The sequence below is a fragment of the Balaenoptera physalus genome, assembly GCF_965194825.1.
Source record: "Balaenoptera physalus genome assembly, chromosome: 12".
NCBI classification, from domain to species: domain Eukaryota; kingdom Metazoa; phylum Chordata; class Mammalia; order Artiodactyla; family Balaenopteridae; genus Balaenoptera; species Balaenoptera physalus.
In genome coordinates, this window is record NC_138897.1 from 47,466,247 (window position 1) to 47,488,513 (window position 22,267).

The window sequence follows — 22,267 nt, forward strand, 5'->3', positions numbered from 1 at the left end:
TGTCATTTTGAGTGGCATAAAAGCGCAAATTCAGATAAGGAAAAGGGAATCTTGTGTTTTGGTTGGTTTTTCTTTTGGACAGATTAATTTCTGGTTAGGGAAATATATCTGCCACATTTAGATACTTTTGCTTGAGTTTCATGCAACTGATTTCCATAAAAATAAAAATTTCACTCATATAACGGGAGAAACAGAGAGCTACACAAAATAAACATCATTCCCTTAATTCTTCAGTGTTATTTATTTTGGAATGGGGATTATAAAATATGTAAAACACATAAAAATACTATATAAATCATAAAGTCATTTCTACAGCTTGTGTGAATCCCTTACGTACATATTTCTTTTAGGATATAAAAAGATCGTTTGGAAAATATAAAGTGTTTGCTGAACAAATTATAGAATCAATCACCTAGTAATAATAATATTTCATATTTACACAGTGCTTTACAATTTACAATGCAATTCCACATATTTTCTATCATCATGGTTTTAAGTGATGTCTCTCCTTTAAAAACAAACATTTACACTAAAAGTTATCCAGGTACCACAGGTGAAAGAAATTGAAAAGAGAAAAGCCAATGAAAGATGATGAATCAATTAATCAGAAGATAGATGATGTATTAGAAACCAATTTGGAGGATTTCAAGGCACAAACGGTCAATGATATCCATATCAATTACAGGGGAGAAGTCAAGTAAGACTCAGACTCAAATTTGTCCATTAGATTTGACAATTGGAGGGAAAATGGGGGGAGCAGATAGAGGGAAATTGTGGGCAGAGGAGGATTTGCTCTGAAGCTAATGGAGTTTCAGCATCAGGACCACTCAAATGCAAATTCTCCTTCATATTCCTAATCTCATGGTCATAATTCATAATCTGTCTTCTTAAAGTTGACCTCAAAACTGTATAAGCTTTAGGTCCCACAGTGCCTGATCCATTTCTGACTTTGGAGGTGGAAGCCTGATACAATGAATCGAGATATAAATGGGAGAGGAGAGGAGCAGATAGGGAGTGTGAGTTATTCTTTCAAGAAGCTTGCCTAGGCACTTCCCTGGTGGTCCAGTTGTTAAAACTCCGCACTCCCACTGCAGGGGGCGCAGGTTCAGTCCCTGGTTGGGGTAGGAAGATCCCGCATGCCAAGTGGCTTGGCCAAAAATAAATGAAATAAAATACAATAAAGCACTAAAATCTTGCCTGTGGTCAAGCGAGTTGTGCGTATATACGAAGAGCCAGCTTCATGGGTGTGTGTCCAGTACTTTAACACAGGGCCCTGTGCTCAGAAGGGCACCACACTTGGGATTTATTGCTCTTCCACTGCTGTCCTGATATTATTAACAACTCTTTTAATTTATGTTTTATAAGTGAGGGCTGATCAGACAGGGAAACAAGCACTGGGGTCCCGTCTCCCCCCACTTCCCTCCCCCCGTACGAGGCTCTCTGCTACTTGCTTCCCAAACCCCTGGCGCTCCAGGCCCACTTGGTCTCTGCCTCTCTGCTGCCCCTGCCCCTAGAAGGAGCCTGAGCATGGGCACGAGAAGGGTCAGGGGTGGACATGTTCATCCTGCCATGTCTTGGGGCTGGGAATGGTGACAGCTGGCACATCCGGACTGGCAGCTTCATGGAGTGTTGGGTGCGTGGCTGGCCAGAGGCCATGTGTCCGCAGAGACTAGCATGTAGTCCATCTCGGATCCAGGTACTTAGTACTTCCCAGCGTGGAGGTTTAAAGATCACTGGGTTTGTATATATTAATCCCATCCTCCTAATTTATCCCTACCCGCACCCTTTCCCCTTTGGTAACCATAAGTTTGTTTTCTATGTTTGTGAGTCACTAATGTATATAAAATAGATAACCGACAAGGACCTACTGTATAACATGGGGAACTATGCTCAATATTTTGTAATAACCTATAAGGGAAAAGAATCTGAAAAAGAATCTATCTATCTATCTATATATCTATATCTGAAGCACTGTGCTGTATACCTGAAACTAACATGACATTGTAAATCAACTATATTTCAGTAAAAAAATAAATCATTGGGTTTCACCCATTTGTGTGGCTTGGGGTGACTGGCTTGTGGGAAGGGAAGGTGATGGCTAGCCTTTCCCAGGCCACACCCTTCCCTGGGCTGTAGTGCAGGGATTGAGGGTGATGCAAGGGAATCCTAAGGAGCACAGATGCCCGACATGGTGAGGCAGGATCCCCGGGTGCCTCTGAGGGTCTTCACTTGAAGGCTCTGTGACCGTGAAGGGAACCTCTCTTCCTCCTTCCAACTTTCCTGATTCTGGCATGGATTTGTCTCTTTTGGCCAGCTGAAGGCACCCTCCGGGGATGAGCCACAGAACAGGAATTTTATCATCTTGGTGACGTCACATACAAGGTAAATACTCTGATATTTGTATTTAAAACTAGCATGACACAATATAAATATGAATGGTAAAATTTACGCTAAAAATTTAACCTTTTAATTTGACTATATTTCGAATGACATTAAATAGTGAATACAAAACAGCATGACAAGTCGAGAGAAGGAGAAAGAGAGAGCACAGAAGACAGGAAAACTGCTTTACATGTACCTTTAAGGGCACTTTCCTCTACTTTTTCAACAAAGGGCTGTGTTTTCACCTCGCACTGACTCCGACAAATTTTGTAGCTGGCCTTGTATGCGTATGTTCAGCAGAAAAAGTAGGAGAAAGAAGACACGTGGGAAAAGCCGTCTGCTTGATGTGAAATTTGACTTTGATAAATTAGTACCATCACCTCTGATGGAAGGAGAGAGTTTTGCTGAACTTCCTGCTTAAATTACTCGGGTGTGTCTGATTTGTGGAGCCTGGTTCAGACCCTGTGGCCTAGCTGCAAGGGAGGCGAGCATTTCACATTTTGTATTATAGTCCTAGGTAGTCTCTGTTTCCTACCAAAGGCCATCAAATTGGGGATTGTCCAAACCTAGGAAGTAGTTCAGATGCTGTAGGAAAATACTGTAGGTGCCTCACTCATATCCCTTGAACCTTATCCCTTTCACTGTCCTCTTACTGACTGTGACATCCTGTTGCCACTGTCTTTGCTTGAAGGCTATTTCCAAATCCAGTAAAAGGGGCTCTGCTCATTCACAGGGCTGGCTGGAAGTGCTGGGTGGAACTGGGTGCCTCAGGAGAAGGCCTCAGCCAGTGACTGATAAGCGTTCCCTCTCTCTTCCCTCTCTCCTTGGGTGGAATAACAATGAGATGTGTGTTTTTTACCATTTCCTAGAATATGCAAGTGGGATTTTGCTCTAAACTCTCACTGTGGCAGTTGGCTTGATAACATAGCCTTTACTGGCTGCCTTCCTTTGTCTGATCCAACTCCCCTCCCCTAGTCATGTTTCCTTTACTTCCCATATAATCACCTTGTACTTGAATCTTTTCCTCAAAGTCAGCTTCTAAAGGAACTCAAACTAAGATGCCGAACAGCAAAAAGAGTAGCAAGTGTCTACCTCTCCTCGTGACATAAGCTTGTGCTTCTCTGCTTCAACAATGGCTATCTGTTCACATTTTCTTAATAACCCCTATCTTTCTGTAATGTAAAATTTCTCTAACTTGTCCTTTGGTTAGACCCACAAGATCTAGGACCATGTGACTGTGTATCCCTGGAATGCATTGCAGAGGCTGTGTGTAACGGTGCCCAGTAACTATATTAATACACATGTGAACAAACTCATGAATGGTTATGAGTTTATCCCAACATAACAGCTCATGAAAGATTTATATGAAAAATGTTCACCTTATTACTGTTATCCGAAATCCTGATTGAAAGGATTTTGATTATCTCTGTATTTTCCAATCTGCCCATTTTATTTTTGGCCTGGTTGCTGTGTAGATTGCAGGCATGTGATCACACTAATTTGTGTATGTGAGGGTGTGCAAAGAACAATGCCTTACTGTGGCTTTTTTTTTTTTTTTTTCTTGAAATTACAGAAAAATGTCTCCCAAATCTGTCTTCAACCTGGCGAACAATATTAAGCAGACACAAACTGGGGGGCACACCTAGTTTCTCATCCCTGATGCCTGAAAGTTTTTGAGAAATCCAGGAGAATGTGTATCTATCTTATCAGAGACTCAGCTGTTCTATCCCACGAGTTTGGTTCTAGCCTTTTCCGTAGAGGTGTCCTTCAACATCTTTCTTACTGAGTTTTTGTGCTGAATTTAAAGTCAGTGAAATATGCCAGCTCAGGGCTTCTCAAATCTGAGGATCTCTGTTTCCTAGAGAATAAATTTGGCTCACCAGAGTTAATGCCACCCACATTCCAGAACCCTACCGGAATGTGGGCTCCAAGCAAACGCCTATGCATCCCTTTTACCTTCCATAAAGAAAAACAGCTTTGAAATTGTGTCAGTGTGAAGGTCAAATCTCATTTCTTTATCTTTTCCCTATTATTTTCACAATTATTCTTTTTCTCCTTCTTCTTAAAACAATGAACAGAAAACTTTACAGATGGCAGAATGTGTTAAAAGCTTTGAGCAAGTGTCTGTTAATAGCAAAAGAAGCAGCAATAAGGTACTTCCAGGTACTTCCTGGAAACATACAGAAAAATTTGCTAAAGCAATGAAAGAAAAATATGCTTTTCAGTGTTCCAAGTTAGAGATCATTGCTAGTTTGAATAATGGAACATGATAATGTGAATGGCTGGGTGGGGCAGTAAAATCTCTCAGATAATCAACATCTTTAAAGTAAATAAATGAAGAGCTAAAACTTCAGTTCTAAAGTAACTAAGAACTTAAGAAGAGTTGTACAATTTTTTGGAATTTCCTACTGTGATTTAATATTTGAAGTTAGACATATTTTGTTAGCATATTTTTTTAAATGTTGGTGACCGTATTTCAGTGAAAAAGTATTTATATTTTTATTTAAAAATCACCAAGTTCCCAAAATGTTTTAAGATTATATAAGTTTCCTATTTCTGTTGTAATGAATTACCAAAAACTTGGTGGCTTAAAACAACACAAATTTATTGTCTTATAATCCTGGAGGTCAGAAATCCGGAATGGGTTTCAATGGGCTTAAATTAGGGTGTCAGCAAGATTGTGTTCCTTCTGGAGCCTGGAGAGGAAAATCCATTTTTTCTACTTTCTAGAGGCTGTCAATGTTCCTTCCTTTAACTCGTGACCCCTATCCTCCACCTTCCAAGCCAGCAACGATGGGTTGAGTTTTCACATTAAGTCATTCTGATTCTGACACTTCTGCCTATGTCTTTCATTCCCGGGGACACTTGTGATTACATTGGGCCTACCTGGATAACCCAAAATAATCTCCCTGGCTCAAGGTCAATTGATTAGCAACCCAAATTCCATCTACAACCTTAACCTCCCTTGCCATGTGGCATAACATATTCACAGGTTCCAGGGATTAGGATGTGGACATCTTTGGGGACTCTTATTATGCCTACTATAAGATGATTTCTAAAAATACATAAAACTAGCCAAAGAACATAAACTACAACTGAGAATGATACAACAAAGAAATAAATTGATAGGCATGTATAATGGTCCAGAAATTAAGCCAACAGAAAAATGCCCACCAGTGAGGTCCTATATACCTCCTTTGAGTTCCAAGTCAGTGGTTCTTAAACTCTGGGTTTAAATCATGCTTCTGAATGCCATAATTTTGGGGGGCATTCTTGAAGGGATTAAAAGAATCAAAATAAGACTGATCATGTCACCAATAATTATATCACAATCACTGCCCCAGTATAACTCTCCTATTTTTATTAAAGCAATCACAGAGAACTTGATTGCCCTTAAGCATAGTCATTGCTTAAGTAGAACTGCTTACTGCTTATACCTAATTCGTCTATGAAATAATGAGGCAAATATCTTATATGTTCTGTAAAATCTTTCTTTTGGTGCCAGCCTAATTTTTCTTTATGACTCTCTCATCTTATTGCAGCAAGATGAACCCCACTTTACATTCTATTGAAAATTTCAGAGTAAAACGTTCCATTTGATAAACATTTCCATGACAACAGGTATACTCAACTGTAATTTTAAAAAAAGTCTAAATGCTGGTCAACATATAGTGTGCACCCATGCTATACCAGAGGGTCAAAGAATACCAGTCCTAAGCTCTCTATCATTAAATACAAAGCTAGATACATACACTGATGTGCATCTGATCTGTAACATAATTCTTAATTCATAACATGTGTAGGATAAAAACAGATTAAATTCTTAACAGAAAGCCAACTATTCCTGATAATAGTATTCTTATTCAACTTACTTTATCTCTAATATGCCTAGCACTTTTTTTTTTGGCTGCGTTGGGTCTTCATTGAGGTGCGCGGGCTTCTTATTGTGGTGGCTTCTCTTGTTGTGGAGCATGGGCTCTAGGCACGTGGGCTTCAGTAGTTGTGGCACACGAGCTCTAGAGCGCAGGCTCAGTAGTTGTGGTGCACGGATTTAGTTGCTCCGCGGCATGTGGGATCTTCCCGGACCAGGGCTTGAACCCATGTCCCCTGCATTGGCAGCGGATTCTTAACCACTGCACCACCAGGGAAACCCTGCCTAGCACTTTTCTAAGTGCCTTCACATACTTTAACTGATTTAATCTGTACAATTGAGTGGCTTCTGTTTCTACTCCCACTTTGCAAATGAAGGAATTAAGGCACTGAGAGGCTAACTGACCTCTCCAAGGTCCCACTAATAAGTAGCTAATAAGTGGCAATCTGGGATTTGAATCTAGCTCATCTGGATTCAACTCTGTGCTTTTACCATACAATATTGCTTCAAAGAACAAAACCAAAAAATGCATCCTCACAATCCTCATAAAAAAGACATTATGTCAGGCTTTTAATGGAAGTTATTGCTTTGCATATCTTGGTCTACTGGGTATTTTTGCCAATGGATAGTTGAGGAGAAAAATGATACCTTAATCATTGAAGGAGATCTTATATTCTTCTAGAAATCCTCTTTGCCTAGAATACTCTCGTCTTTTCCCTCCTCCCCTCTTCATTGGTTAACCCTTTCTAATGCAGCTCTTACCAGAAGTGTCATTTTTATTTTATTTATTATTTTTCATTGAAGTATGGTTGATTTGTAATGTTATGTTAACTTCAGGTGTACAACACAGTGATTCAATATTTTTATAGATCATACTCTATTTAAAATTATTACCAAATAATGGCTATATTTTCCTGTGTTGTATAATATATCTTTGTTGCTTATCTATTTTATACATAGTAGTTTATATCTCTTAATCCCATACCTCCTTTATCTTGCCCCTCCCCTCTTCCCTCTCCCCTGGTAACCACTAGTTTGTTTTCTATATCTGTGTCTATTTCTGTTTTGTTGTACACATTGTTTTATTTTTAGATTCCACACACATATAAGTGATAACATAGAGTATTTGTCTTTGTCTGAATTATTTCACTAAGCATAATACTCTCTAGGTCCACCCACATTGTTGCAAATGGAAGAATTTTATTCTTTTTCATGGCTGAGTAATATTCCACTGTATACCACATCTTCTTTATCCATTCATCTGTTGATGGACATTTAGGTTGCTTCCATGTCTTGGCTATTGTAAATAGTGCTTCTATGAACGTTGAGGTGCATGTATCTTTTTGAATTATTGTTTTTCCTTTCTTCAGGTATATGCTCAGGATTGGAATTGCTGGATCATATGGTAGTCTTATTTTTAGTTTTTTGAAGAACCTCCATACTGTTTTCCAAAGTGGCTGCACCAATTTATATTCCCACCAACAGTGTACAAGGGTTCCATTTTCTCCACATCCTTGCCAACATCTGTTATTGGTGGTCTTTTTTATGATAGCCATTCTGACAAGTGTGAGGTGATATCTCACTGTGGTTTTGATTTGCATTTCCCTAATGATTAGGGATGTTGAGCATCTTTCCATGTGCCTGTTGGCCATCCATATGTCTTCTTTGGAAAAAAATGTCTCTTCAGGTCTTCTGCCCATTTTTTAATCGGGTTGTTTGTTTTTTTGTTATTGAGCTGTATGAGGTGTTTGTATATTTTGGATATTAACCCCTTATCAGTCATATAATTTGCAAATATTTTCTCCCATTCAGTAGGTGGCCTTTTTATTTTGTCACTGCCTTCCTGAGGTATCACTTCTTTAAGAAATTTCCTGTGCTACCCTGTTCCATTATTTAATTGCATTTTTGTGTTAAATGTTCTAATAAAATGGTGTTCTCTACTCTCATTTCAGTTTGTAATTAATTTGTTTAAATTTATTTCTTTGTTTTGTTTAATTAATTTGTTTGTAATTTATTTTGATTAAAATGTATCTCTTCCACCAGACTGTAACATCCTTGAAAGAAGAAACCATGTCTATTATTTGTTCCCCAATGTACCTCGAGAACTAGCATGGTGTCTGTCACATAGGAGATGATTAATAACCATTTGTGGAATGAATGAATAAAATCTTAGTGGTTTGTACATCACTTCTTTTTTATTATAAGTAATTTTATATCTCAAATTATAGGACTAATTAATTTGGTTGCAAAAATGATGTGAAAATATTTTATTTCTGAAATTCTATGTTTATTACGTCTAGCAAAACGTGATTTTTACATAGATACAAGATGAAGAATGATGTTGATCTCACTATTACTCACTGTTCCTTGCACATACCTTCAAATCCCATGCCTCTCACTGTATCTTACTCCCTTAACTAAATCAAATCCAGCTAAATCCAATACTTTGCCTCCACTGTGCCTTCACCTGCAGTGTTGACCAATACTGAGCAAAAACACAACACGACAGCTGGTAACACCATAAATCTATGCTGTCTGACTGTAAGTGGCTCCTTCCTATTTTCTGGCAATTATACCATAGTCCCTCTTCCATTCACTCATATTCTTCTAAAAGACTATTTCTCCTCTCTATTTCAACGTCTAACACTGCCTCACTTTTCCTCACGTTTGAGTGATATCCTGGTTCTGATTTTACTGAAAGGAAAACCTCCTCAAGGTCACATGTCCACCTACCCGTGTCTGTGCTTGTTACTCTGCCTTGCCTCCTGCTACCACGGATGAAGCATCTTACTCCTTGACTAGATCGCATTCTCTCCTGAACCTTGAAGCTCAGTCCTGCAGCACGTCTCCCATCTTTCCCACAACTTCATTTCCTCTTCTGCAGCATCATGTGCTATTCCCTCTGCCTGGATGCCGTTCCTTCCAATCTTTGCCAAAGGGTCGCTTTTCATTTGAGGACTTCCTCCACAACTTTGTGTCCAATTGCATTCCCAGTCTTTCTATTCCCCCTTTCTACTTTATTTTCCATTATAGTAGTTATCACTATCTAACAGACTGTATATTTTACTGATTTGATTATTGTCTGCTTAAGTTCCTTGGGACGGGGATAGTTTATGTTTTATTCACTGCTGTATCCTGGTACCTAGAACAACACCGAGCACAAATAAGTGTTCGGTATGTACTTGGTGCATGAATGACTGAAGGAAGGTAATAATATTTTGTATAATTGTTTATAATTTACAAGGTGTTTTCATATTCATTCTTTTATTTAATCACAACCACTCGGAAACTATAAAATGACTCATGTTATTAGTTCCACTTTATAAGAATAAAAACTGAAGCTTAGAGAGTTGATAGAGCTCTCTAAGATCCTTGGTCTTCTGCCTTCTAATTTATTGCACTTTCATTCACTCATTCACCAAATAAATATTGAGTGCCTGCTGTGTACCAGACACTGTGCTGTGTGCTGGGGATATGGAGATGGGCAAAATGTGGTTGCTACCTTCCAGTAGCTCAGAGTCTGGTAAAGCTCACTAGATACTCAGGTTCTAGGATGAAAGTCTGAGTGGGGGTAGGATGAAGGAGGCAGAGGAAACACATGGGGAGTGGTGGCCAATTCTACCTGGTGGGATCAAGAAAGACTTGCAGGTTACACTTATGTTGAGTCTTGAAAATCAGGGACCAGTTTGCCAGATATGTAGAGAACAAAGAATCTAAACAAAGGAATAAGTGAGACTAAAGACATCACGATTCTGCTTATTATACTAAGAGTGACTTTTTAAATAATACACTGCAATGATTTAAATCTCTTTGATTTGTCTGGGTATAAAAAGATTGTAAAGGGTGGGAATAAAAAAAGACTGACTTTGTAACGAATATTTTAGTAACTATATTGGAAAAAAGAAGCTCTTATGGAGATATGAATAGTTTTGAGTTTTTTTTATAAATCTAAACCTTTTATTGGAATTAACAGGTGAATAGGCTCTGAGAAAGGAATTAAGTAGCCCAAGCAGAAGCTTTAAGCATATTGATCTCCGAGGGTGTATTGATTTGAGTACAAATGTGAAATCAACTTTTCTATTAATTTGTCGAAATCTGACTTTAGCTGGGAGAGTGTAGTTGTGATTGTGTTAAGGCTTCAGTGCACACATGCTGTATGCTGTACACTGTAGGCCCTGTGGGTGGAATTACCCCCATTCAGATGCATCAAACGTATTACTCTTTACTAGCGAAGTCCTTCCCTGTATTTGGCCCCTCGATGATAAATGTCTGCGTGAGACTTTTTTGGTCGTATGGTTAGAATTACCTAGGAGGGAAGAGAGAACTAACCTTGGGTGAGGAAATAAGAAAAAGGAATGAAGACCTCGAAAAAATTGGAATTTTTGGTTTTGGTGACCAAAATAAATTAAAATTCTAATGTACTTAGAATTCAAAACTGAGTGATTTTCTCCGTGTTTCTTTATAAAATTTAACATTTATTTTTATCAAAGTAATACATATTCAAAAAAGTTTTTTTAGACAAGCTCATAAAAACAGCAGTTTGCCTGCTTCGCTCCTCCCCACTCCTAATTCAGGCTTTCTAGAGGCAACCACTTTCAACTCTGTGAACTGCTTTTTCTGTTATTTTCTTCTGTATTTCTAAATAATATGCTCCTATTGTTATTTCTTTATTTTTCAACCTCAAACTTGTTTTATTGACTCCTTCTCTAAGAGAGAAACAATTTGCCTTCTTACCACTCACCCCCCACCAACATACAACTTTGCTTTTCCCCATCTTCCAGATACAGTTATTCTGCAACTCAGGCTTTGGTCAATATTGCAGTGTTTACATTATCAGGACCGTGAGGGGGCATTTTGTGTGTGTTCATGATTGCAGTCTGTGTACACTTAAAACAATATGTATTTGTGTTTATTTGGGATTTCAAATATTGGTTCAATTCCTTAATGTTATAATTTTTAAAATGTTTTACTTTAAAGTTTTAAGTTCAACATACAAATTTTGTTATTCTATCCCTAATCGATTAGTATTAATAGTCATTTATACGAGAGCCTTTTACTAATGTTTGGTCCCATTTACAAACTTAGCTCGTTAAAATCTTGTAAACAGCTTTAAACTTCATTTCCTATTTAATATTTTCAAGTATTTCATTTTGCTGACTAATAAACAAAACCAAGGATTTAAATAATCCTAGTAAATCTAGCAAAGTAAACTTGTAAATATTGTGATTCTCCAGTTATCCTAAACATTCTAACATGGCTGATATATTTCCTAAATGTCTGTTATACTTTCCAAATAAAAACCTCAAGACAAAATCAGATACTCTAGAATATTAGGACTAATCTGTTGGATTAACTAATTTGTTGGAATGCCAAATTCTTAAATACCAAATTAAAGCAGAGATATTAATGTGTTTGTTATGGGCTAAATTTAATATATTATTTTATACTTTACCCTAAATTTCCCAGAGTTAAAGACTATTACACAAAGAAAACAATTACCCTTTTCTGAGCACGTTGGAATTCCTATATTAGTGGACAGTGCTGGCCCAAGCCAAAGCCTAAAATTATTATTTTTTAAGGTAAATATTTTTTTAAAAATTTGATGTTAGTCTATGTGGCTGGGATTCCAGTAACTAATTTCTTAATTTTTAAATTTAATTTGAGTCTGAATCCCTTCACCCCCATACCTCCAAAATCAGGTTGTTTCGTCACATGATTGGATTATTCTGGTTGATAATATTCTGAATTATTTTAACAGTTTTCACTTTTGGTGAGGTCGCAAAATCTACAAATATTTAAATAACATCCAGTGTTATTTTATATACTTCGCATGTCTTAATTTTTTTTTTTTTTTTGGCCACACCATGCGGCTTGGGGGATCTTAGTTCCCCCACCAGGGATCGAACCCGGGCCCATGGCAGTGAAAGCACCGAGTCCTAACCACTGGACTGCCAGGGAATTCCCTTGATGTTATTCTAAATGACCATCATTATATAAATATTACTCCAGTTGAACCACATCATGTTCTATTATTATATTTCTTATCTTAAAAATATTACTTTTCATTGTTTTTGCATTTGCTTTGTAATTTTGTTCCTAACTATAGTTTATGGATTCTAAGACATGCTTTTTTTTGTTTTACATGTTAATATATCTGAAATTAGAACTCCAAATATGAAAGTTTACAAAGACCTTGATTGGTTTATTTTGTTTGCATTTGCTCTGCGTATATAGTTAGTGTAATAGAAATCCATGTCTACATAAGTCTAAATTTCAATAATTATAGAAGAAAACAGTCATATTTAATTGGTAATCATTTTCTCATTAGTAGTATATAAAATGATGTTTGGTACATTTTATTTATTTATTTATTTAAAAAATTTATTTTATTGAAATATAGTTGATTTACAATGTTGTGTTAATTTCTGCTGTACAGCAAAGTATTCAGTTATACATATATATACATTCTTTTTTATATTCTTTTCCATTATGGTTTATCACAAGATATTGGATATAGTTCCCTGTGCTATACAGTAGGACCTAGCTGTTTTTCCATTCTCTATAAATAATAGTTTGCATCTGCTAATCCCATACTCCCAATCCATCCCTCCCCTGCCCTTCCCTGGAAACCACAAGTGTGTTCTCTATGTCTGTGAGTCTGTTTCTGTTTCATAGATAAGTTCATTTGTGTCATATTTTAGATTCCACATATAAGTGATAGCATATGGTATTTGTCTTTTTCTAACTTTCTTTACTTAGTATGATAATTTCTAGGTCCACCCATGTTGCTGCAAATGGCATTATTTCATTCTTTTTTATGGCTGAGTAGTATTCCATTGTATATATGTACCACTTCTTCTTTATCCATTCATCTGTCGATGGACATTTAGGTTGTTTACATGTCTTGCCTATTGTGAATAGTGCTGCTTATGGATGGTACATTTTAGAATCTATGATATCTTAGATTTGGTGAAATACACTGTCACCTATTTATTGTAAAACTCTCTGAAAGAATTGTAAAATTTCTTTCAATATTGCCAAGCACATGAGGTCCTACCTTGGCATCTCTCCCTATTCTTGTCTGGTCTGGTTGTTCTGAGTCTGCTGCCCAGCTGTTGTGGAATGTCCTTTCACCATTATCTTTGGAACTTCCTTCTCTCTCCTTCCTTGAATTCCCTATTCCCAGGATCTCATGTCTCCTTCTTCCTTGGTTTATTCTGTCATTTGGGAGAGCTTATCCTTGAGATCTTAAATTTCTGGAAAATGTTTTAGTCTAGCCTCATACTTACGATTGTTATTATTATTATTATTGTTATTATTATTATTGGTAATTTTCTCTTGCCTGTGTTCTCTTTTTAAAAATATTTTATTCTTTATTATTTTGGGGGATATTTATCATTTAGATGATAAATCCTAGATTGACCCTCTATTTTTCTTATCTTGTTCCCTATTTTCTATTTTTTGACTTTTCTCCTCTTTTCTAATTGATTTTTCTCAAATTTATCTTCCAAACCTTTGATTGAATTTTTCATTTCTGCTTTTCTATGTTTAATTTCTGAGGGGCTTTTTAAATTGTTTTTCAAATATTCTTCAAAAAATTGTATTACTTTTTTGTTCTGTTTTTTCTTTTACAATGTTAAATTTATTATATTATAGACATTACTTTTTTTTTAAAGATTTTTTTGATGTAGACCTTTTTTTTTTTAAGTCTTTATTGAATTTGTTACAATATTTCTTCTGTTTTATGTTTTGGTTTTTTGGCTGAGAGGCTTGTGGGATCTTAGCTCTCTGACCACGGATCGATCGAACCCGCACCCCCTGCATTGGAAGGTGAAGTCTTAACCACTGGACTGCCAGGGAATTCCCATAGACATTACTTCTGCTGCCTGGTTGTTCCTGTTTTATCCAAGTTCCTTTGTTTGTTTGTTTGTGTGTTTTACTCTCTCTCACATTAAATGTTTTCTTCAAAGGTCAGGATCCTGAGCCAATCAGTTTGCCCAAAGAGGAATCCTCCAACCTCTCTCTGTGGGCTACAAGCCCACTGCCAGTGATCAGTGAGCAGAGTGGGGTAAGGACCGTGGAGAGACAGATCAGTTAATCCCACTGTCCCATCATGGTGCCGTACCTCACCCCACCCCTATCTCTGGGTCTCAGGTAGAGCCTATCAGTTCAGCCTTTCCAGAGAGAAAGCCTCTGTCTCTAGCCTGGATCCTGGGAGGAATATGGCTTGAGTTAATGGGTGAAGACTTGGTGTTTCTGATGAGGTATTTAGGTAGAGGAGAAAGGTATAAAATACACTTTAGTAAGTGAATGGAAATTTTAAAGACAAATATTACCAGAGGAAAAACAAGACCCAGTCATGTGAATCTTCTTTCCTTTGCTCTTCTATTCACTTAAGTATTTATTTACTTTGACTTGGAAAAGACAGCAGGAATACAATGATCATCCTGAAACTAGTCACAATGCCTCTTTCATGGTGCTTAGAGACAAGCTGAGAGAAGAACATTTAAGACATTATTACATAATTAGTCAGTTAACTAATTTTATTTGCATTAAGTGCTATGGAGCAAAAGACAGTGCCCTGAGAGTACTTAAGAGGGTGAATAACCTGTTCTGACCCTAGAGTGTGTATGTAGGACCAAGAGTTAACTAGATAAAGTTGGGAAGATGGGGGTAGCACAAGGGAGGGAAGATATTCCAGGCAGAGTGAATAGGAAGCTTAAAGATCCTGCCGTCCAGAGGTTGGAAGAAAGGTGTCTCATTTAGGAATGGAAAGGAATCCTGTGTGGCTGGAACATGGTGACCCAGCAGGAGGACAGCTGCAGGGGAGGTGGAGAGCAGGGTGGGGCAGTGTATACAGGGCTCCTGAAGTCAGGCTAACAATTTAGGGAGGGACTTGTTCCAGTCTGTTTTTTAAAAAGATTACTCTCCTTGCTGATGGAGAATTTATTGAAGAGAAAACACTTAACTGTGTGTGAGTGTAAAATTATATAATCTTCCTGATAAATGATTTGGCAAAATATATCCAGAGCCATTAAAAATTCAGAGCCTGCTAATACAACTTCTACAATTCTATCTAAAAGGTTTTTAAGAAAGACATAGATTTATATACATATGTATTTGTAGTTGTTTATAGAAATGAAAAATTAGAATATTAGAAAAATGAAAAATTATATTCAAAAATCAAATAACTATAGCAACAGCCACTACATGTATTGACTATATTTGTTGTTTTTAGTGATTTATGTATATTAACTTTTAAATTACCTAATAATTTTATGAGATTACTAATATTAATAGTCCTATTTACAGGGAAATAATTTTACAGGGAAAGCACTGAGGGGTTAAGAATCTTTTCCAAGGTCACAGTGGTGGTGGGTGAGATTCTAGCTATTGGGGAGCAAATTTTGCCACCCTAAATTGTGTCTCTTTGGCATGAGAGTTAATTTAAGCTGATTACTCTTAAGGCCCAAAAGACTCAGGAAGAAATTTCAATCTCCCTGGTAACTGCCTAAAAGAATGCAGACAGGGGACCTTTTCTAGGAAGGGAACTATCACCATAGATAATTATAGTATGAGCTAGGTGTGTAGACAGGGAGGAACCTAGCAAAGTCTGTTTGTTAAAATCCTCTTTCTGTCCCATTTTCTCTGTCCCACTCGTCAAACATTTACTTTTCTATCTCCTTGTCAATTGCCTTTCTCCCTTTGAAGTCCCAAACCCCTACTCCCAGCATCCTCTCTTGCCTTTAACTGAAGATGGTATTTAAGTTGAGGGCTTCATTCATTTTGGCCAGTGGCTCAGTTTTCCTGGGTCTCTTCCATGTATACATGTTATTAAACTTTAATGTGATTTTCTCCTATCAATCTGTCTCATGTCAACTTAATTCTTAGACCAGCCAGAAAAATCTAGAAGGGTAGAGGAAAATATCTTATTCCCTGGCACAGTTTAGGCTGTCATCTGAATCCAGATCCTGAGCTTTTTACCACTACATGAAATTACCAATTAGCAACTAGTTAAGCAGCTAGCGGACTAGAGGATGGAATATTCTTCAAACTTTGAAATGGAGATCTCAAAGACTATTTTATGACTTGGATGAAATGTTTTCAAAATAGTATTCAGTTAAGAAAATCAAGACAGAAAGTTGACTGTGTATGTTTTGATTATGTAAAATAAAAGTTACACACGTGTGTGGCAGGATTATTAATCTGTATTAGGCAGTAATTCTCTTGAATCTTCCTCTTCTCCCTAGATCATAGAATTCTCTCATTCTTACTCCAGGGGGCATGTTTCCAAGCCTGTTTTTTTACTGAACCAAACTTGGGTCTGCTCACCCAACATGCAGCAAAGCCAATCCACTGACACCTGGTTGTGATGAAGGAAAGTACAGCATTTATTGCAGCGTGCCAACCAAGGAGAACGGGCAGTTTGTGTTCAAAAGACCCGAAATATCTTTTGGCTTTCAGGGAAGTGCTTTTAAAATCAATGTGAGGGAGAGGGTCACAGGGTGTGTGATTAGCTCCTGCACAATTCTTTCATTGGTTGATGGTGAGGTAACAGGGTGATGTTTTGGGAATCTCAGTCATCAACCTTGTGGTTCCAACCAGTCTGTGGTCTATGTGCTGGTGGTCAGCATGCAGTTAACGTCTTCCACCTGGTGGGGGTTTTAATATCTGCAAAACAACTCAAGGATATGGCGCAGTGTTTTTTTTTTTTTTTTTTAGTAAATACTTATTTTAATTTTTATTTATTTATTTATTTATTTATGGCTGTGTTGGGTCTTCATTTCTGCGCGAGGGCTTTCTCTAGTTGCAGCAAGTGCGGGCCACTCTTCATCGCGGTGCATGCGCCTCTCATTATCGTGGCCTCTCTTGTTACAGAGCACAGGCTCCAGACGCGCAGGCTCAGTAATTGTGGCTCACGGGCCTAGTTGCTCCACGGCATGTGGGATCTTCCCAGACCAGGGCTCGAACCCGTGTCCCCTGCATTGGCAGGCAGATTCTCAACCACTGCGCCACCAGGGAAGCCCTGGCTCAGTGTATTATCTATAGCCCTTGAGAAGGAACTAAAGGTTCTTGACTTTGTTTCACAACTACACTGTCGTTATTTTGTCTTCCTTGACTGCTTTCCTTTGTTTCTGCATTTTCTAACTTCTCTGACTAAATTTTCTCTTTGGAACTCTGGGAAGGCCTAGGAGGGTAAAGCTTTTCTACAAACAGTAGGTGTGGGGGTGGGGAGGTCTGTCCCTAGGAAGGCCCTGCAGGGTCCTGCTTGGTTTCTGTTTCACATAGGCATCCATAGGCATGGATCACCTACCTCAGAAAGAGTTCTAAAAACTGTAAATCTCAAAGACAGAAGTTACAAGTTACTGATGTGCTACATAAAAATATTCACAGGCTTGCTTGAGGAGCACGTTTTTCTATTCCCTGAAAGACTTAGAGCTGTGAAAAGGAAGAAGCAGCCTGAGAGTAGGAGCAGATGGGAGGAAGGAACTAAAAGACCTGAATCCTTGGGGAGGAAAATAGAACCTTTCATTTGCAAGTACCAAGCAAATCTATTGGTGCCATTTTTCCAAAGACATTTTCTGTAGAAAATGAGTAGACACTGACTCAAGGCCAAGCCCTTCTCTCCTTGCTAATTCAGGAGTTTTACTGGCTTAGTGCCCCAGGGCATCTGCCCCCATCCAACTGGTGCCTTCAGGCAGTCCACTAACTGATGGTTCTGGAAACCTGTAGGGGATTGAGATGTTCAGCGAGATGATGGTTAGAATAACCTTTCAGTGGGACAATAACTAATATACCTCTTCTGTTACAGAGACATAGAAATAAGGAGAGGAAGTACAGGTATACCTCGAAGATATTGCGGGCCTGGTTCCAGACCACCACAATAAAGCAAATATCACAATAAAGTGAGTCACATAAATTTTTTTTTGATTTCCCAGTGCATATAAAAGTTATGTTTATGCTATACTATAGTCTGTTAAGTGTGCAATGGCATTATGTCTAAAAAAAAATTTTTAAATGCTTCATTGCTAAAAAGCACTAACCATCATCTGAGCCTTCAAGAGTCATAATCTTTTTGCTGATGGAGGATTTTGCCTCTGTGTTGATGGCTGCTGACTGATCAGGGTGGTGATTGCTGAAGGTTAGGGTGGCTTTGGCAATTTCTTAGAATAAGACAATGATGTTTGCCACATTGATTGACTCTTCCCTTCACTTGAACACTTAGAGGCCATTGTGGTGTTATGCATTGGCCTAATTTTAATATTGTTGTATCTCAGGGAATAGGGAGGCCTGAGGAGAAGGAGAAAGATGGGTGAATGGCCAATTGGTGGCACAGTCAGAACACATACAACATTTGTCATTAAGTTCTCTGTCTTATATGGGCTTGGTTTGTGGCACCCCAAAATTACAACAGTAACATCAAAGATCACTGATCACAGATCACCATAACAAATATCATAATAATAGAAAAGTTTGAAATATTGCAAGGATTACCAAAATGTGATGCAGATTCACAAAATGAGTAAGTGTTCTTGGAAAAATGGCGCCAGTAGACTTGCCTGACACAGGGTTACCACAAACCTTCAATTTGTATAAAATGTAATGCCTGTAAAAATTAAAAAAAAAAAAAAGCAAAAAGCAAAGCACAATAAAATGAGGTATGCCTGTGCAGCAAACTGTCAACTAGGCTCACACATTGATGGTGATGTTATTTTCTTCTGTATACTTATTTGTATTTTCAAAATAGTCTATGACACATAATATTTATAATCAGAGAAAAAATTGAAATGAAGGCAACAAAATTTACCACCTTCATTGGGGTATGTGCCTGATATTTGGCAATTCCATCTCCATGCTAGGTTGGGCCAAGAGAGCACCTGCACCAGTGCCAAGAGTTGTCTTTGAAAGTCCATCTGACTTCAGTGCAATTTACAAGCAAACAACTTCAAAGGCCCAGAGTTCTATACTGCTAAGCACCGGTAGAATGATTTTAGATTGGACACCGAAAGGCATAGTCTAGAAAGAAGGGAGTATTCTGAGGAGTCTTAACTTCAAGAGAGGATGAAATTAAAATTAAGAGAGAATTTAAAATTCTCGTCTGTGTTATACTCTGTACTGCTGACCTGAACTATGGTCCATAATCTCTTCTGAGTACCTTCCTCCAGAGTATTTATCCCAATTGCACTTATTCTTTTGATGAATTAATGCCTGCCTCCCTCAGTTGACTTTAAACTCTACAAGAGCAGAAACTCCATTATTTTCTTTTCTTACCATTGAAAATCCAATCCAGAGACTATACTTGGTACATAGTTGTTACTTAATAAACAATGGTTGACTGGATGAAACCCCAGACCCCATTCACGTATAGGGAAAGTGAGGTTTTCCCCATGGTATTTTAGAGATCAGTGAAGGTAAATATATCTCTTGGAGCTTCTGATTGGTGATCATATTACATGCAGAGGTATTGTAAGGCAGGACACTAATTCATTCTCCATGGTGTAGGTCACAGAAGACTTCCTGGTGGACTTGGATCCTAAAGTGAGTCTTAAAGGATAAAGAGGAATCAGCCAGTTAAAGCACAATGAACTGTAGAGTGTTTAAAGCCTTAAAGTGAGGGTGAGAGATTTGGGGGCTAATCAAGGGAAAAGGTATGACTCTGAGGTGGTCATAGCACATACAAGCTTTATGGGTGACACAGGCTGGTTGACTTATAGGAAAAGTCCCTCACAGTCCCTTACAGGTACCTGTCCAAAGGCTAAGGAAACTGGGTTACTACTCAGAAGGGAACTTAGAGAGAGATCAGAGAGTGGGAGAGGGGCTTATGTGCTAGCAGCTCAGGGAACCTCTGGGCTGGAAAGCTAGGAAGGGAAGAGCAGCTTGGGATCTCTGTGGCTTGGGGTTTATCCTTATTTATTGCCAGCAGATGTGGGGTGAGGATTGGGAGGTATGCAAAGTAGGCAGGCTCTAAATGACTAAAAACCTGCTTGTCTGGGGAATTTAAAAATAAATGAATGTATAAAATAAATAAAAATACAAACAAATTTGAGTTTGGCACTGGCTGGCTTTTGAGCTAACAGATTGTACCCGGTTGTGAAGAAGCAAACAACCTAGGGGCCAATACACAGAGGCTGTCTACGGCTCAGTTATACAGCAGGCACTCTGGGCTGCTTCAATAATGTTAGTCGATGGAATTGTTGGTAGCAATGGGGCAGTGGCATCAAAACAGGGCAAGGATTGTGTGTGAAGGAGCCTTGTATGTCATTATGAGGTTTAAACTCTAGGCTAAAAACAATATGGGGGTCTTTGAAGGAATTTAAAGTTCCTAACCATCTTTGCTTTTTAAAAAACTCTTCATGTGGCTGAACCATGTAGCTTGAGTTGAAAATACTGTCCTAGAGCCTTGCTACTCAAAATGTGGTCCATGGCCCAGCTGGATTGGCACTGCCTGAGAGTTTGTGGTAAGTGCACAATATTGGGTCCTACTCCAGCCCTGCGTTTTAAACAAGGTACCAGCCAATTCCTGGGCACATCCCACTTTGAGAAGCACTGGACCAGAGAAAATGGCCATAGGTTTACCTTTTACACGTCAAATATAGAATTATTCGGTAGAGGTTCTCAATAACTGTTAGTTCCTTCAAAGCTATATATGCATAATATTTAACTGGTAGAGTGGTTCTACAAGGCTTGTGATCAGAAACAGCAGTATCCCTCCTACTCCTCTATTCTGACTCCCCAAAGCAATCACTTTTCCACTTTATGGGGATAATTATTTCTTTTTTTTTTTTTTTAAGAAATTCACATTTATTTATTTATTTATTTATTTATTTATTTATTTATTTATGGCTGTGCTGGGTCTTCGTTTCTGTGCGAAGGCTTTCTCTAGTTGCGGCAAGCAGGGACCATTCCTCATCGCGGTGCCCGGGCCTCTCACTATCGCGGCCTCTCTTGGAGCACAGGCTCCAGACGTGCAGGCTCAGTAGTTGTGGCTCACAGGCCCAGTTGCTCCGCAGCATGTGGGATCTTCCCAGACCAGGGCTCGAACCCGTGTCCCCTGCATTGGCAGGCAGATTCTCAACCACTGCGCCACCAGGGAAGCCTCGGGATAATTATTTCTTAGCCATCAATATTATGTTTATACTTCTATTTTTTAATATTAGGCTTTATCTACTAATTTTTCACTATAAAAGATGAGTATTTAATACTCTTTCTCCTTTACCTCTTACCTCACATTATCAGAATTCTCTCTTATCCTCTCTAATTATTTAAAATTTTTAAAAAATCAATATTCAGTATTTATATCAATATGACTATAAAATCCAATGTACAACTGTAATTGAGTATGATTTCATTTTCTTTCTTTCACAACTTTTTGTTATTTCCTTGGAGTTTTCTTTTTCCACGAATGATTATTTATTCATCCACTAGCCCCTGTCATAAGTGTAAAAATTTCTCAAACAAATTGGATTTCTCTCTCTCTCTCTCTCTTTCTCTCTCCTTGTTTAGAGTCATCTGACATGCTTAAACTGATCTGGTTGGCCTCTAACCCCACCACATAGCCTTCATCCTGAAGAATCCTCTCACAACCATGTTTGGAACACCTTCTTATTTGTCTCTTACACTGGGTTCTTTTTCCTAAATCCCATATCTTCCTTTTCTTTGTTTACTCCATCCTTTTTGTGGCCCTTGTCATCCTATAGATGCTTGAGAAATGAAATATTTGAAATTTCACGTGTCTTTATTCTACCCTAACACTTAACTGGTAGTTTAGTCTCCTACACCTCTCTCCCCAGAAGCTTTTAGAGTCTTCTTTCTGTCCTCACTCTAGTTCCCTCAATTCCACAGTCATGTGCTTTGCTGCGGAGCTGTTTTTCTTTACCACTGGATACTCAGTGGGTCTAGTGTCCTAGGTCTGCCATAACAAAGTAGTACAAAGTGGGAGGTTTAACAACAGAAATTCATTGTTTCACAGTTCTGGAGGCTAGAAGTCTGAGAATAAGATATCGGCGAGGTTGG